This window comes from Pongo pygmaeus, chromosome 2 (assembly GCF_028885625.2).
Source record: "Pongo pygmaeus isolate AG05252 chromosome 2, NHGRI_mPonPyg2-v2.0_pri, whole genome shotgun sequence".
Classification (NCBI taxonomy): domain Eukaryota; kingdom Metazoa; phylum Chordata; class Mammalia; order Primates; family Hominidae; genus Pongo; species Pongo pygmaeus.
Window position 1 is genome coordinate 149,322,878 of NC_085930.1, and position 16,278 is coordinate 149,339,155.

The following is a 16,278-nucleotide window of genomic DNA, read 5'->3' on the forward strand; positions in this document are numbered from 1 at the left end:
AAACACTGTATGGTCATGGATAAAAATAATCAATTTTATTAAAACGGCAATATTACCCAAAGCATTTTGCAGATTCAATGTGATTCCCTTCAAACTATCAATGACATTTTTCACTGAATTAGAAAAAAATTGTAAAATTCATATGGAACCAAAAAAGAGCCCAAATAGCCACAGCAATCCTAAGCAAAAAGAACTAAGGCTGAGGCATCACATTACCTGACTTCAAACTATACCGCAAGGCTATAGTAACCAAAACATCATGGTATTGGTACAAAAACAGACACATAGACAGACACATAGACCCATGGAATTTGCCTTATCTATCCATCTATCTGCCACCTATCCACCAGCTAGCTAGCTATCCATCCATCCATCTATACATCAATCTATCAACCTATTTCTTTGGCAAGGATATGGAAATGTCATAGAGAAGATGACCCTGTAATCATTGCCTTTGCTGCCAATGGTATATTTGGGGTAAACAAGAAAAAATATTTCTTCTGCAATGCTATACCCATTCCAGGTATGGCCCTAGATCTGTATTATTGTGGTAAACATGTTTTTTGTCCTCTTCCACATAAGTGTATCCATGCTATGGATACACTTGTCCATTGCTCTGATGACTCTGGAGAGGACATTGCTGGCTGCCCTCTCCCTCCAACATCTATCTCTTTCCATCCATTGTGTAGGCACAGGGTCTGAGTGAGATTGATCTACCAACCCCAATCCTGACACTGGCCCCAAAAGTCCTACAGCAGATCCTCCTCCTCAACAGAGTAATTGGTTCAATTAGAACAAAATTCAAGACTTTTGATGGTTTGGAAAAGAGAATCTCTCTTTCTCTGAATGGAATGGTGTATGGATGTGAAGCCCAGGAATGCTCCAACCATTGAACTCTAAGGCAAGCCAGTCTGGGAATGCAACTGACTCAAAATGGCAGAGCAGAAAGAATGCCAGAGAAATGGAGCCAGAGCTCTGGTCAGAATGTGCCTAAAGACTGCAATCTCTACCGCTAGACATTTTAGTCACGTGAGTCATTATTTGTTTTAACCAGTTTGCCTTCTTCTTTTCCATTACAGGTCTTGGGAACTAAATGCATCATTACCATGCTAGCCCTGAAGAGTTAACGGTAATTGAGGAGTGGGAGGTGGAGACAGTTTATTTTGTGAAAATCCTCTTCCTCATTTACTCAGCCAGCATGTTGCCTAGCCTCCAGGAGCTTTCTTTGCTCATTGGTGATTAGATCAGCTCATAAGGAACCACTTTTTCTTTCTAAACCTGCCTTCCTCTACTTCCAGAATCTCTCTCGCATTTGTGACTCAATCTAAAGGCCTTAATCTGGCCATAATTTAGCTGCAGGACCTCTGAGCCATCCACCAAGATCCTTTGTACTCTTAACTTCCGCGAACTGACAGTGCTGAGTGAGGGGGACTGGGAGCTGCACCTCTTCAGTCATAGGCCCGCAGGCCTCTGAGACAGAGGAAATGCCAACAGATCGAGGAATTGGATTAGAAATGCAATTCCAATGCAAAAATGGAATTGGAGCCGATGGATTGGTGTGTCTATGAAAGAGTTTGGGAAAATCAGTCACTGCTGACCACAGCAGCCACAAGGCTCCTGCCCCTAACAGTCTGCTGCCACCATGTCCATGTCTGCTCAAACTCCTCAGACTACTCCATCCACCTTCCAAAGACAGGGTCCTTTCCTGGTCTCGATTTCTCCACTATCACTTTTCTATTATCACTAAAATCCCCATTTCCAGCACCAGAGGTCTCAATTACTCTACCACCACCACCACATTCCATCCTTAGTAATCCAATGCTTTCTCCTTGGCCTTCTGCCTTTCCTTGTTCTTCTGCCCTCTCTTGAGTCCTCTTGCCCCACCCCTCTGCCTTTCTAAATTCTACCTGTCCTCCATGACACTGCTTCTGAGTAGAAAATGTTTCAAAGAAAAGGCATGAGCTTTGAAATCTGGTTGATCTAAGTTTAAATTCTACCTAGGATGATTGTGAGTGATGGAAACAGGCTAAATTTGTCTGGATCAAGGATACCAAAATTCAGAATCCACTTCTGCACAGTCACCTGTTCCATTTCCCTTTCCTCCTCTATAGTGTCATGTATGTCAGGAACACATCCTGTGTGTTACCATGAAGAAAACTGTGGCCTCAATTCCACTCTAGCCCCCAGTAAGCTAGGATAAACTACGTAGAGGGCTTCTTTTACCTGAGAGGCAGCTATAACCAAAGTCATCTATAAGTCTTCCTTTCTAAAGTTCACCTCTTCAAAGAGGAGGAAAGGTAATTCCAAGGAAAAGCACCCAAAACATAAAAGGAAAAGATTTTGAACGCCAAAAACAGAGCTCCCCTTTTCCACCTACCACTCAGGCATTTTTTGGTTGAGGCAGTTTTGGGGCAAAAGTTGTCTTGAACTTTGTGTGTAAGCACATAGGACATGAGAAAGGGGGAAAAGAAAGATGAAACTCAATTGGTTCATTGGGCCTTACAGTTTTGGATCAGAAAGACCACTAGCCTCTTCTGCTTCTTATTTCATCCTTGGCCATTTAAGTCCCTCCTCAAGCTTGTCCCTTAGGAGACCTCAGGACCATCAGAATAACCACTGGCCTTTTGGCATATAATCCTTCCAAAAAGTAATACATCATGTTAATTTAACTTATGTAAGCAAAATAAATAGCACAAACCTTTCAACCCAGTGATTTTACGACCCAAATCTCCAAGGGACAAGCCATCTCAGAGTTTACAGATCTATCTCTATTCTCTGGGAGCTTACCACAGTTTTGTCCTTAATGAATTTGCTCAAATACTTTTGTTAGCAGTGAGACTCTGCATTCACTGGAATAGAAGTTTCCCTGGAAGCTCTTGAATTCTATGGCTTCTACTTATCTATAACCATTTCTCCACTGCCTTGACTTCTAATCTATGCACCATGGCTGTCTCTCCCAACACTATCAGGTCACTGTCCTGGCACAAGTTTACTGTTCTGTATTTGCCCTAAAATATGTCTACTAATAATGAATATTTCAAGATTAATAATTTTGCTTGCTTTCCTAAAAATGTTAAGAGCTTTCTGAGGAATCATTTGGCTAACCCAAGTCTGTTAGTAAACATTGCTCAAAGAAATTAGTGCTGAGGTTTCTTTTTCATTCTGTAAGTTTTGCTCTACAAGCAAAGGCATTCCAATGTCTTTGAAGCTATGGGTGTTTCTGGTAGAGTTTCAGTGATAAAGGTAGAATCCCTCCCTCTAAAACTATTAGTAAAGTGCTTACTCAGTATTTCATTCCTTCATTTCCTCTTACCTCCTTCCTCAGGTCAGCTGCTCAGATTCAGATGGAACACAAGCAATAATGTTTTTCCAAGGTTTCTCTTCCTTTTTGTCAGTGGACTGACTTGACATTTTGTTGGCAGCCTTCAGAGCACTTCATACTTCTCTGCAAGATGTTAAAAGCAATTTAGAGGTACTCAGCACATATAATAAATAAGTTTTCAAAACAATGTCTCTCAAAATTGTCAACAGTATCTAGACTGGGTAAAACACTTTTTTCTCTGTTGATTTTTCGTGGGAGATGTTACCAAATAATTTTAAAGACTATCAAGACTGAGATAGCAGTTCTGTGACCATAAATCACTGACTTTCTGTGACAAACTTACATTGCCCAAAAAATATGTTCCAGAAATGACAACACACTGGCATCATACTACTTCTTCCAATCTGGCTTTATGTCCAGAAGTTCAGAAATTCTTGATCAGAGTAGGTGTGGTGGATATCTGTAGCTTTGGCCTCCCATCATCCCTTTGCCATTGTGCTGGTATCTTATCCCAGTCTTTCTCTGGGGAACCACCCCGTCTCATATTCAATCCATGTAATCTGAATGAGTTAAAGCCATGCCCAGCTGTAAGGGTAAACATGTAATTTGAGTCTAAGCCAATCAGCACACTGCATTTTTCTAGCCACAGTGATTGGCTTAAAGATGCTCACATGACCCAATCAGAGTCAATAAGATATTGCTGAGACTTCCGGGAGAGAGACAGGTTCTTCATTTCTGGATTTAAACCTTAAGGACAAAGTGTGAGTCTGTTGCCACTATTATGTTACCACATAGAACCTGATACTGCAGCCAATAGAGTAATGATGAGAACTGAGTCTTGAGACTATTTGAATCCTTAGAACCAGTTGCACCTGAAACCATCTATGCTCTTGGATTTTCAGTTAAATGAGCCAAAAACTCCTTTTTCCCCCCTGCTTAAGCAAGTCTTCATTAGGTATTCTTTTACTTCAAAATAAAAAATCATGAACGCCCACCGTATACCCTGATTTTGGTTTGAAAAATATACTTAGCAAAGGCAAAAGTATAAACTGAATGATGTAATAAAGAACCTCTATTTTTACATTTCTTAAAGTAGCTAACACACCCTGGGCACAATCCAGCTTTCCAAGATGGTATGTATGTGTTTGATTGAATAAATAAATACAGATGGAAAGTTAAGAATAATTCATGCCAAATGTTATGGAATCCCTGAGTTTCAAAGCAATACTCATTGGAATTGGAATCTCTAGAGTGGATATGAAACTGTTGATCAATGTTGAATGAGCAGAGCTCACTAAATACTGAGCCACAGAATAAAACGCCTGTGAGCAAGATAGCTCTCACTGACCAGGCTCTTGGCAAGACCACCTATCTTCCTGAAACAGGGAATAGACAAAGCCTAAGGGAAAGCCCTTGCTTCCCAGCCCCAACTACAAATGTACTCCTGGAGGACTGAACAACCAGATTCAGGGCCTCAGAGGGCTCCCACCACAAAGAGGTCTAAAGATGTAGGCTTAGAGGGCAGTGCAAATTCAGAAAAGAACACCCACACAGAGCCCAAGGTCCATCACAGCCTCTTCCTGACACTAGTAAGTTAAGCATGCCCACAACTCTGAAAATCTTTTTAGACAAGGAAGGCTCAGAACTCCAAGATAAAGGGTCTTCACAAGACCTGGAAATGAAAGAGGAACCAAAACATAAGTAAGAATGGCTTTAGAAAAGTGTAAATGGTGAAAAATTTTGTTCTCATCCATTGCAGCCTATGATTCCTATCAGCACCTTCCTCCAGAGGGCCAGGTCTTCCATCACTTCAGTCATAAAGGAAATGGGTTGGAGGGTCCTTCCTTGTACAAAGAATTTGGGAATTAGTGTGAGTAAAGGGACACCAAGAATAGAAATCCAAAGAAAAAGAGGGATGCTCAGAACAAGGCCAGATTTTAACTCAGACTCACAACTTTCAGCTCAAGTGGTGAAATTTACCAGACATTGACAGGGCAGCTCTGAAATCTCCCTCTCTGAACAAAGAATGGAATTCCATTGCTGTAGTTGTATTCTTTTAGCTTCTAACTTACATCATTAAAATACAAATCTCTTTGGAGAGAAAGTATCTTAGACTATTGTCAGTCATTTGCTCCTCTGTATAAAAGCTTTGTCACTAGAGAAGAGTATGATAGCTAGACATATAAATACATAAAGAGGGTGAGGAAATGGAATGTGACTGAAAGGAAAATGTATTTGGGCAAGTGACACACTAGACAGAAGAACACAGACTTTAGATTTAGAAAGACCTGAATTCAAGTCTGACCCCACCACCTATTAACTCTTATCTTGGGCTAAGTACATCACTTCTTTGAAACTCAACTACTTTCTCTGTGAAGAGTGAATATTAATAACAATCTCCATGACTCTGATTATATTATCCTGTCTGTCTTGTATACCACATATACCTTGTCATTTGCTTGGCTAACTCCTATTCAGGCCACAGGCCACCTCATGTCACCTCCTCAGGAAGACTGAATTGGGGAGGTGTTCCTTGTCTGAGTCCCACAGCATCTACCTACATAGAGCAGAATTCGCATCAATTGTAACTCTTATTTTTCTGTACTATGACTTTACACTCTGATTGTCTCCAATAAAGCAAGAGGACTTTAAGACTCAGTGTCTGTATTTTATTCACGAGTGCATCCCCAGTGCTTAGAAAACTTGAAAAGATAAAGAAGAGGGATCTCAAGGGCTCACCTAGGAGAGATAGAAACACTGGGCTTAGGAGGGCCGGGAAAAAGAAAGTGAACCCTGCAGGAGGCTGTTCTTCCACTACAAGAGGAAATAATGCAGGCAGGGCTGAGAGAGAGATGGGCAGCTACATCACTTCTATTGTCCCCAATCCAACTTTCTAACCTGGAGCAGAAATCTTAATGGAGATAAGATAGGAGTTGTGACACTGTTATTAGACAAAGTTGAATTTAAGGTCAAAAGCATTGCATAGGGACAGAAGCAGTCACTTAGTAATGATGAAGTCTGCAGTCCATGGAGATTATACTGTCATGAACCATTAGGAATCAAATAACAAAGCATCAACATTTGTAATGGAAAATCATAGGAAAATAAAAGAGAAACTGACAAAAATATAAAAGTAATAAAAAGATTCAAGTGTACCTGTTTTGGTCTCTGACAGATAAAGTATATGAATATAAATAAGGATATAAAATATGTGAATAATTAAAATTATCTCTAGGTTGCTATAGTGCATTTATACAAATTAACATCTTTCAGGAATAAATTCCAAGAAGCTATTATAAAACAAACCACATTCTAAGATAGCAATACAATAAAACAAATAAGTAACAAATGTAGAAACAGAAAAACCAAACACTGGAAAATCAGGAGAAAAACATTTCAATTAACTATTGGGTCAAAGATAATAGATTTAACCACAATCGTTAACTATCTTTTAAAAATAACATTACAAATTAGAACTAGAAAAACTTCAAAATTGTACCCAGAGGAAAGTTCATATCCTTGGACACATATCTCTAAATGCACAAGAATGAAAATAAATAAATATTCATCATCAAAGACTAAAAGAGAAAGAAAAAACAATTTTTCAAAAGTTTGAGAAAAATATAAACAAAAAAATAAATTGGTGGTAAACAAATAGAATTAAATATTTTAAGAGAAGATTCTTCAGAGAAAAAAATTCAATACAGCTAAAATATCATTTGTCAGTTTAGTCAAGAATAAAATGTAGAAAGTACAAAATTATAAAATAGGAATGAAAAAAGGAGAAAACACAAATGCAAGGAAATCCAAAGATATACACAAAAGAACACTTCATTCAACAATGTGTTAGGAACTTTGAAGATATGAATGAAATGTGTGATTTTCAAAGGAAAATATAAATTACCCAAACCAAAAAAAAAAAAAATAGGAGAGGGAAAACCATGATAGAAACTAAGTAATATGTCAAAGAAGACTTGGGGAAAATGGCAAATAGGAGGCAAGACTAACTGGGAGCTCCGACAGAGCAGCATGTGGAGACCCACATCATGAACTTTTGCTCCAAGACCTACCACAGGAACATACCAGGAAAGCTGAGATAATCCACAGACCGTTTGAAGGAGGTGGACTGCCACTTCAGGCTCCGTGGGACAGCTGAGGAACTACAAAGGACATAATCGCTTGGGAGTTCTATGGCCCTGCCCACTACCTGAGAAACCTCAATACTTATCTCCAGGTGACCCTAGGGCAAGCTTGTATCCTAGCTATACAACCACAGCTGAGGCCCTCTTGAAAGCACCACCTCCTGGCTGGAGGCCAACCAACACAAAACCAGTGTACTTAACAAAAATAGAACCAAGGACCTTCACACAGTCTACTTTACTCCCCTGCTACCCTTGAGTCCCAGATCTTCCCTCTGACATAGTCTACCCAAACAAGAAGGAACCAGAAAAACAATTCTAGTAATACAACAAAACAAGGTTCTTAATACCACCAAAAGATCACACTAGCTCACCAGCAATGGATCCAAACCAAGAAGAAATCTCTGAATTGCCAGAAAAAGAGTTCAGAAGGTTAATTATTAAGCTAATCAAGAAGGCAGCAGAGAAAAGTGAAATCCAACTTAAAGAAATTAAAAAAAAAAAAAGGTACAGGATATAAATGGAAAAACTCCAGTGATATACAGCATTAATAAAAAACAATCACAACTTCTGGAAATGAAGAACACACTTAGAGAAATGCAAAATGCACTGGAAAGTCTGAGCAATAGAATCAAACAAGGAGAAGAAAGAATGTCAGAGCTCAAAGACAAGGCTTTCAAATTAACCCAATCTGACAAAGACTAAGAAAAAAACATTTTTTTTTTTAATGAACAAAGCCTCCAAGGAGTTTGGGATCATGTTAAATGACGAAATCTAAGAATAACTGGTTTTCCCAAGAAAAAGAGAAATCTAAGTTTGGAAAACATATTTGAGAGAAGAATTGAGGAAAAGTTCCCCAGCTTTGCTAGAGATCTAGATATCCAAATACAAGAAGCTCAAAGAACACTTTAAAGCCATAGTTTTATAATTTATAAATACGGCTTTATAATACTATAAAGCCATAGTTACCAAAACAGCATGGTACTGTATAAAAACAGGCATATAGACCAATGAAACAGAATAGAGAATCCAGAAATAAAGCTAATTACATACAGGCAACTGATCTTTGACAAAGCAAACAAAAACAAAGTGGGGAAAGGACACCTATTCAACAAATGGTGCTGGGATAATTGGCAAGCCACATGTAGAAGAAGGAAGGTGAATCCTCATCCCTCACTTTATAAAAAAATCTACTCAAGATGGATCAAAGACTTAAATCTAAGACCTGAAGCCATAACAATTCTAGAAGATAGCATCAGAAAAACCCTTCCAGACATTGGCTTAGGCAAAGACTTCATGACCAAGAACCCAAGAACAAATGCAACAAAAATAAATATAAATAGATTGGACTTAATCAAACTAAAAAGCTTCTGCACAGCAAAAGAAATAATCAGCACAGTAAAGAGACAACCACAGAGTGGGAGAAAATCTTCACAATCTATACTTCTGACAAAGGACTAATATCCAGAATCAATAAGGGACTCAAATCAGCAAGAAAAAAATAAAGAATCCCACCAAAAAGTGGGCAAAGGACATGAATAGATGATACTCAAAAGAAGATATACAAATGGCTACATATGAAAAAATGCTCAACATCAGTAATGATCAGGGAAATGCAAATCAAAACCACAATACGATACCACTTTACCCTTGCAAGAATGGCCATAATAAAAAAATTTAAAAATATATATATAGATGTTGGTATGAATGTGGTGAAAAAGGGAATACTTTTACACTGTTGCTGGGAATGTAAACTATAATAGTACAACCACTATGGAAAACAGTGTAGAGATTCCTCAAAGAACTAAAAGTAGATCTACCATTTGATCCAGCAATCCCACTCCTGGGTATCTACCCAGAGGAAAAGAAGGCATTATATGAAAAAGATAGTTGCACATGCATGTTTATAGCAGCACAATTTGTAACTGCAAAAATATGGAACCAGCCCAAATATCCATGAATCAACAAGTGGATTAAAAAAAATGTGTATATATACACGATGGAATACTACTCAGCCATAAAAAGGAATAAAACAATGGCATTTGCAACAATCTGGATGGAATTGGAGATCGTTATTCTAAGTGAAGTAACTCAGGAATGGAAAACCAAACATTGTATGTTCTCATTCATAAGTGGGAGCTAAGCTATAGGACACAAAGGCATAAGAATGATACAATGGATTTTGGGACCTTGGGGAAAGGGTGTGAGGGATAAAAGACTATGCATTGGGTATGGTGTACACTGCTTGGGTGATGTGTGCACCAAAATCTCAGAAATCACCACTAAAGAACTTATTCATGTAACCAAACACCACTGGTTCCCCAAAAACCTATTGAAATAAAAAAAATTATGAAGTCAATCAATTAAATACACAGCCTTGAAAATAAATAACCTAACATGTACGAGCCTATGGATTACTTCTACAAATATAATATTGACTGAAATCTGCTTTTAATAGTATTTGAAACATTTACATCTTACCATCTTTTCTTCATTATCTATAGAAAGCAGATTGGAGTTTCTAAAAGCACAGGCCATCAGACTCTCTTCCCAAGTTCTTTTTTACTTACCAATGTAATAACAACTGTTGGAATATGTAATCCACTCCTCTGGACAATGGCCACTTTGATATGCTAAATAAAGATATGAATTCCTATCCAGAAAAACAAATATGTCAAACAGCTACCCTCTCAACATCTCCCATTCATCCAAACTTCTATAGACAGATGATTTCAAAAATGAATTCTAGCAAATATTCAAAATGCAGGTAATCCTCATATTACCAAAAAGAAAAAGAAGCTGTCTCAAATTCCTCAAAGTAGACCCAAAGGAAAGAGACAAACTCCCTACCGCTATGATAAAAGAAGTCACAGGTTCACATCTGAAGAAGAACATATGGAATGGGAAATACTGTCCTGGCCATAACTGAAAAATACAATCTCTCTCACTCTCATACTCCCAACCACAGTCTCCTCTCACATGTGAGCTGTCATTCAAAGGGCTACAAAATAACTCTTGAATGTTACGAGAACATCATGAAAGATATACCTGACACTGTCCTGATATCCTGCTGCGTTTACTGTGCTATATCTTTCTGCTGGAAGCTGAAGCCAAGTGTGGCCTCACAATTGTAGTTAGGTAACTACAGGTATAATTATCAGGTTGAGCCTAGGAGCATGACAATGAGCTTTGTACTTCACAAACGTCTTTAAGCTCTTGTTCTACTTTTGAAGGACTCCAAATTGGAAATTGTGAACATACATAATCAGAAAGGTACATACTCAAAGAAAATGCCGTGGCCCCACATCAAAAACTTGGTGAGTTGGTGTACAAGTATATATTTTATGCTTAAAAGTTTAAGGTAAGGGAATTCTATTTCAGTAACAAAAAAGTAACTTCCATCACAAACTCTCCCATAGATAACAACTATAAACTCTGGACAAAACTGGGAAAGAAGTAATCTAGTAGAAAACATTAAAGAGCAGTGAAAAGCAGGCAGAAATCAGAGGAGCATGATAAAGGGGACAGCACTGGATATTGGTTTGCGCAGATTTCCTCCTGCAGGCATTCCCACATCCATACCATGGGGGTGTAAGTTAAGCAAATATTCACAGTCCTGCAGCCTGAGAACTGAGAGGCTGGAGTTGAGAGTTTCCAGGGTGGCTGAAAGGTAAGGAAGCTATAAAGGTAAAGCCCCACAATCTGCATGTAAAGCCAACCCAAATCCTCAGGTGATCAATGAAATACACATGCATGGGAGGAAGCTTCAGAAACTGTGGCAAAAAGCAGTAAGTGGAGGACAGAAAAAGCTGAATTCAGCTGTTGCCTACAATAGGAGAGACAGAATGTGGAGTTGAGTCCAACAAAGAAACCGCCTCCTGATATAAACATCAACACTTCCCAGAGGAAGACAAGAGAATTCAGAGTTTCAATCATGTGTCATCCACAATATCCAATATACAATTACATCTTACTAGACAATGCGAAGAAACAGGAAAATATAAGTTAAAGTCATGAGAAAAAAATCAGTCAATATCAACTGACTCTGAGATAAGTCAGACATTGGAGTTATTAGGCAAGGACTTTAAAGCAGCTATTATTAATATTTTCAAGCACTTAAAGAAGTATATGGAAGTTTAAATAAAAAATTTAAGAGAAAAATGGATGAATAGAGGAGGATCCTCTGCAGAGAAGTGAAAACTATGTAAAAGAAACAAACAGAAAAATCAAAAACTAAAAAGTACAATATTTGACATAAATATTTGCCAGATGGGTTTTGTTGTTGTTGTTGTTGTTGTTGTTGTTGTAGCTTTCTTTTTGAGATGGAGTGTCCCTCCGTCACCAGACTGGAGTGCAGTAGCATGATCTCGGCTCACTGCAACCTCTGCCTCCTGGGTCCAAGTGATTCTCCTGCCTCAGCCTCCCAAGTAGCTGGGAATACAGGTGCACACCACCATGCCTGTCTAATTTTTGTATTATTATTTTTTTTTTTAGTAGAGGCAGGGTTTCACCATGTTGGCCAGGATGGTCTCAATCTCTTGACCTTGTGATCCACCCACCTTGGCCTCTCAAAGTGCTTGGATTATAGGGGTGAGCCACCATGCCTGGCCTGCTGGACACATTTTATAGTGAATTGGGAATGGCAGAAGAAAGAGTCATTGAACTCAAACAGATCAATATAGGTCTTCCAATGTGAAGGGCAGGGAAAACAGAAAACTTTAAAAAAATGAAAGGGCCACAGTAATATGTGGACCCATATTAAGCAATCTAACATACATGCAGCTAAAGACCCAAAAGAGGCAACAGACAATGGAGAAGAAAAACATATTTGAAGAAATTATAGGTGAAATTTTCTCAAATTTGGTTAATATCAATTTATGGAACCAAGAAGCTCAGAGAACCCCAAGCAAATAAATACTAGGAAAATTAGGGCTAGGCATGCATGATCAAACTGCTAAAAACCAAAGATAAAGTAAAAATGTTAAAAGCAGCCAGAAAAAAGCAACACATAATGTAAAAAAGAAATAAATGAATAATAGCTCCTCTTTAAAGACAATGAAGAAGACAATAAAATGATACCTCTAAAGTGCTAAAAAGAAATCCAGAATTCGTATCTTGCCAAAAATAGTCCCCAAAAGATAAAAGTGAGAAAAGACATTTTTAGATAAAACAAGATTGAGACATTTGTTGTCATGAGAATACTACTTGAAGAAATGCTAAATAAAGTTCTAAAGACTGAAGGGAACTTAGATGGAAACTCAAATCTACACACACATGCACGCGCGCGCACACACACACACACACACACACACACACACTGAAGAGAACTGGAAAGATCTCTTACCTGTAAAGATACATCTAAATACAAAATATTATAGAATTCATAATTCCTTTAGAGGATATATAACTAAAGCAAAAATTATAACACTATGTTACACACTTTATAACACATATAGATATGTTTCACAAGAAGAGCACAAATGATGGGGAGTGGTGTACAATGAAACTATATTGTTACAAAAGGCAGCAGAAACCTCTGCAGACTTAAATGTCCCTGTCTGACAGCTTTAAAGAGAGTAGTGGTTCTCCCAGCATGGAGTTTGAGATCTGAGAACGGACAGACTGCCTCCTCAAGAGGGTCCCTGACCCCCGAGTAGCCTAACTGGGAGGCACCCCCAGTAGGGGCAGACTGACACCTCACACGGCCGGGTACCCCTCTGAGACAAAGCCTCCTGAGGAACGATCAGGCAGCAACATTTTCTGTTCAGCAATATTCGCTGTTCTGGAGCCTCCGCTGCTGATACCCAGGAAAACAGGGTCTGGAGTGGACCTCTAGCAAAGTCCAACAGACCTACAGCTGAGGGTCCTGACTGTTAGAAGGAAAACTAACAAACAGAAATGACATCCACACCAAAACCCCATCTGTACGTCACCATCATCAAAGACCAAAGGTAAATAAAACCACAAAGATGGGGAAAAAACAGAGCAGAAAAGCTGAAAATGCTAAAAATTGAGCACCTCTCCCCCTCCAAAGGAACACAGCTCCTTGCCAGCAATGGAACAAAGCGGGATGGAGAATGACGGACGGGTTGAGAGAAGAAGGCTTCAGATGATCAAACTTCTCCAAGCTAAAGGAGGAAGTACGAACCCATCGCGAAGAAGCTAAAAACCTTGAAAAAAGATTAGACAAATGGCTAACTAGAATAACCAATGTAGAGAACTCCTTAAATGACCTGATGGAGCTGAAAACCACAGCACAAGAACTACATGACGAATGCACAAGCTTCAGTAGCCGATTCGATCAAGTGGAAGAAAGGGTATCAGTGATGGAAGATCAAATGAATGAAATGAAGTGAGAAGAGAAGTTTAGAGAAAAAAGAATAAAAAGAAACAAACAAAGCCTCCAAGAAATATGGGACTAAGTGAAAAGACCAAATCTACGTCTGATTGGTGTACCTGAAAGTGACAGGGAGAATGGAACCAAGTTGGAAAACACTCTGCAGGATATTATCCAGGAGAACTTCCCCAACCTAGCAAGACAGGCCAACATTCAAATTGAGGAATTACAGAGAATGCCACAAAGATACTCCTTGAGAAGAGCAACTCCAAGACACATAATTGTCAGATTCACCAAAGTTGAAATGAAGGAACAAATGTTAAGGGCAGCCAGAGAGAAAGGTCAGGTTACTCACAAAGGGAAGCCCATCAGACTAACAGCGGATCTCTCGGCAGAAACCCTACAAGCCAGAAGAGAGTGGGGGCCAATATTCAACATTCTTAAAGAGAAGAATTATCAACCCAGAATTTCATATCCAGCCAAACTAAGCTTCATAAGTGAAGGAGAAATAAAATCGTTTACAGACAAGCAAATGCTGAGAGATTTTGTCACCACCAGGCCTGCCCTACAAGAGCTCCTGAAGGAAGCACTAAACATGGAAAGGAACAACCAGTACCAGCCACTGCAAAAACATGCCAAATTGTAAAGACCATTGAGGCTAGGAAGATCCTCCATCAACTAACAAGCAAAATAACCAGCTAACATCATAACGACAGGATCAAATTCACACATAACAATACTAACCTTAAATGTAAATGAGCTAAATGCTTCAATTAAAAGACACAGACTGGCAAATTGGATAAAGAGTCAAGACCCATCAGTGTGCTGTATCCAGGAAACCCATCTCACGTGCAGAGACACACATAGGCTCAAAATAAAGGGATGGAGGAAGATCTACCAAGCAAATGGAAAACAAAAAAAGGCAGGGGTTGCAATCCTAGTCTCTGATAAAACGGATTTTAAACCAACAAAGATCAAAAGAGACAAAGGAGGCCATTACATAATGGTAAAGGGATCAATTCAACAAGAAGAGCTAACTATCCTAAATATATATGCACCCAATACAGGAGCACCCAGATTCATAAAGCAAGACCTTAGAGAGACTTAGATTCCCACACAATAATAATGGGAGACTTTAACACCCCACTGTCAACATTAGACAGATCAATGAGACAGAAAGTTAACAAGGATATCCAGGAATTGAACTCAGCTCTGCACCAAGCGGACCTAATAGACATCTACAGAACTCTCCACCCCAAATCAACAGAATATACATTCTTCTCAGCATCACATCACACTTATTCCAAAATTGACCACATAATTGGAAGTAAAGCACTCCTCAGCAAACGTAAAAGAATAGAAATTAAAACAAACTGTCTCTCAGATCACAATGCAATCAAACTAGAACTCAGGATTAAGAAACTCACTGAAAACCACTCAACTACATGGAAACTGAACAACCTGCTCCTGAATGACTACTGGGTACATAATGAAATGAAGGCAGAAATAAAGATGTTCTTCGAAACCAATGAGAACAAAGACACAACATACCAGAATCACACATTTAAGCAGTGTGTAGAGGGAAATTTATAGCACTAAATGCCCACAAGAGAAAGCAGGAAAGATCTAAAATTGACACCCTAACATCACAATTAAAAGAACTAGAGAAGCAAGAGCAAACACATTCAAAAGCTAGCAGAAGGCAAGAAGTAACAAAGATCAGAGCAGAACTGAAGGAGACAGAAACACAAAAAAACCTTCAAAAAAATCAATGAATCTGGGAGCTGGCCCTTTGAAAAGATCAGCAAAATTGATAGACCACTAGGAGGACTAATAAAGAAGAAAAGAAAGAAGAATCAAATAGACGCAATAAAAAATGGTAAAGGGGATATCGCCACCGATCCCACAGAAATATAAACTACCATCAGAGAATACTATAAACACCTCTATGCAAATAAGCTAGGAAATCTAGAAGAAACGGATAAATTCCTGGACACATACACCCTCCCAAGACTAAACCAGGAAGAAATTGAATCCCTGAATAGACCAATAACAGGCTCTGAAATTGAGGCAATAATTAAGAGCCTACCATCCAAAAAAAGTCCAGGACCAGACGGATTCACAGCCGAATTCTACCAGAGGTACAAGGAGGAGCTGCTACCATTCCTTCTGAAACTATTCCAATCAATAGAAAAAGAGGGAATCCTCCCTAACTCATTTGATGAGGCCAGCATCATCCTGATACCAAAGCCTGGCAGGGACACAACAAAAAAAAAGAGAATTTTAGACCAATATCCCTGATGAACATCAATGCAAAAATCCTCAATAAAATACTGGCAAACAGAATCCAGCAGCACATCAAAAAGCTTATCCACCATGATCAAGTGGGCTTCATCCCTGGGATGCAAGGCTGGTTCAACATATGAAAATCAATAAATGTAATCCAGCATATAAACAGAACCAACGACAAAAACCACATG

At 38.8% G+C, this 16,278-nt stretch overlaps 1 long non-coding RNA gene across 1 annotated transcript in view; it reads right to left on the minus strand.

The window, feature by feature from the left end:
- The window catches only part of LOC134739192 (uncharacterized), a 158,507-nt gene that overhangs the window by 102,331 nt on the left and 39,898 nt on the right, over window positions 1-16,278 (minus strand). Inside the window, exon 3 of the long non-coding RNA XR_010125772.1 lies at window positions 3,314-3,445. This is a non-coding gene — a long non-coding RNA (uncharacterized LOC134739192). The remainder of the gene's footprint in view (window positions 1-3,313; window positions 3,446-16,278) is intronic.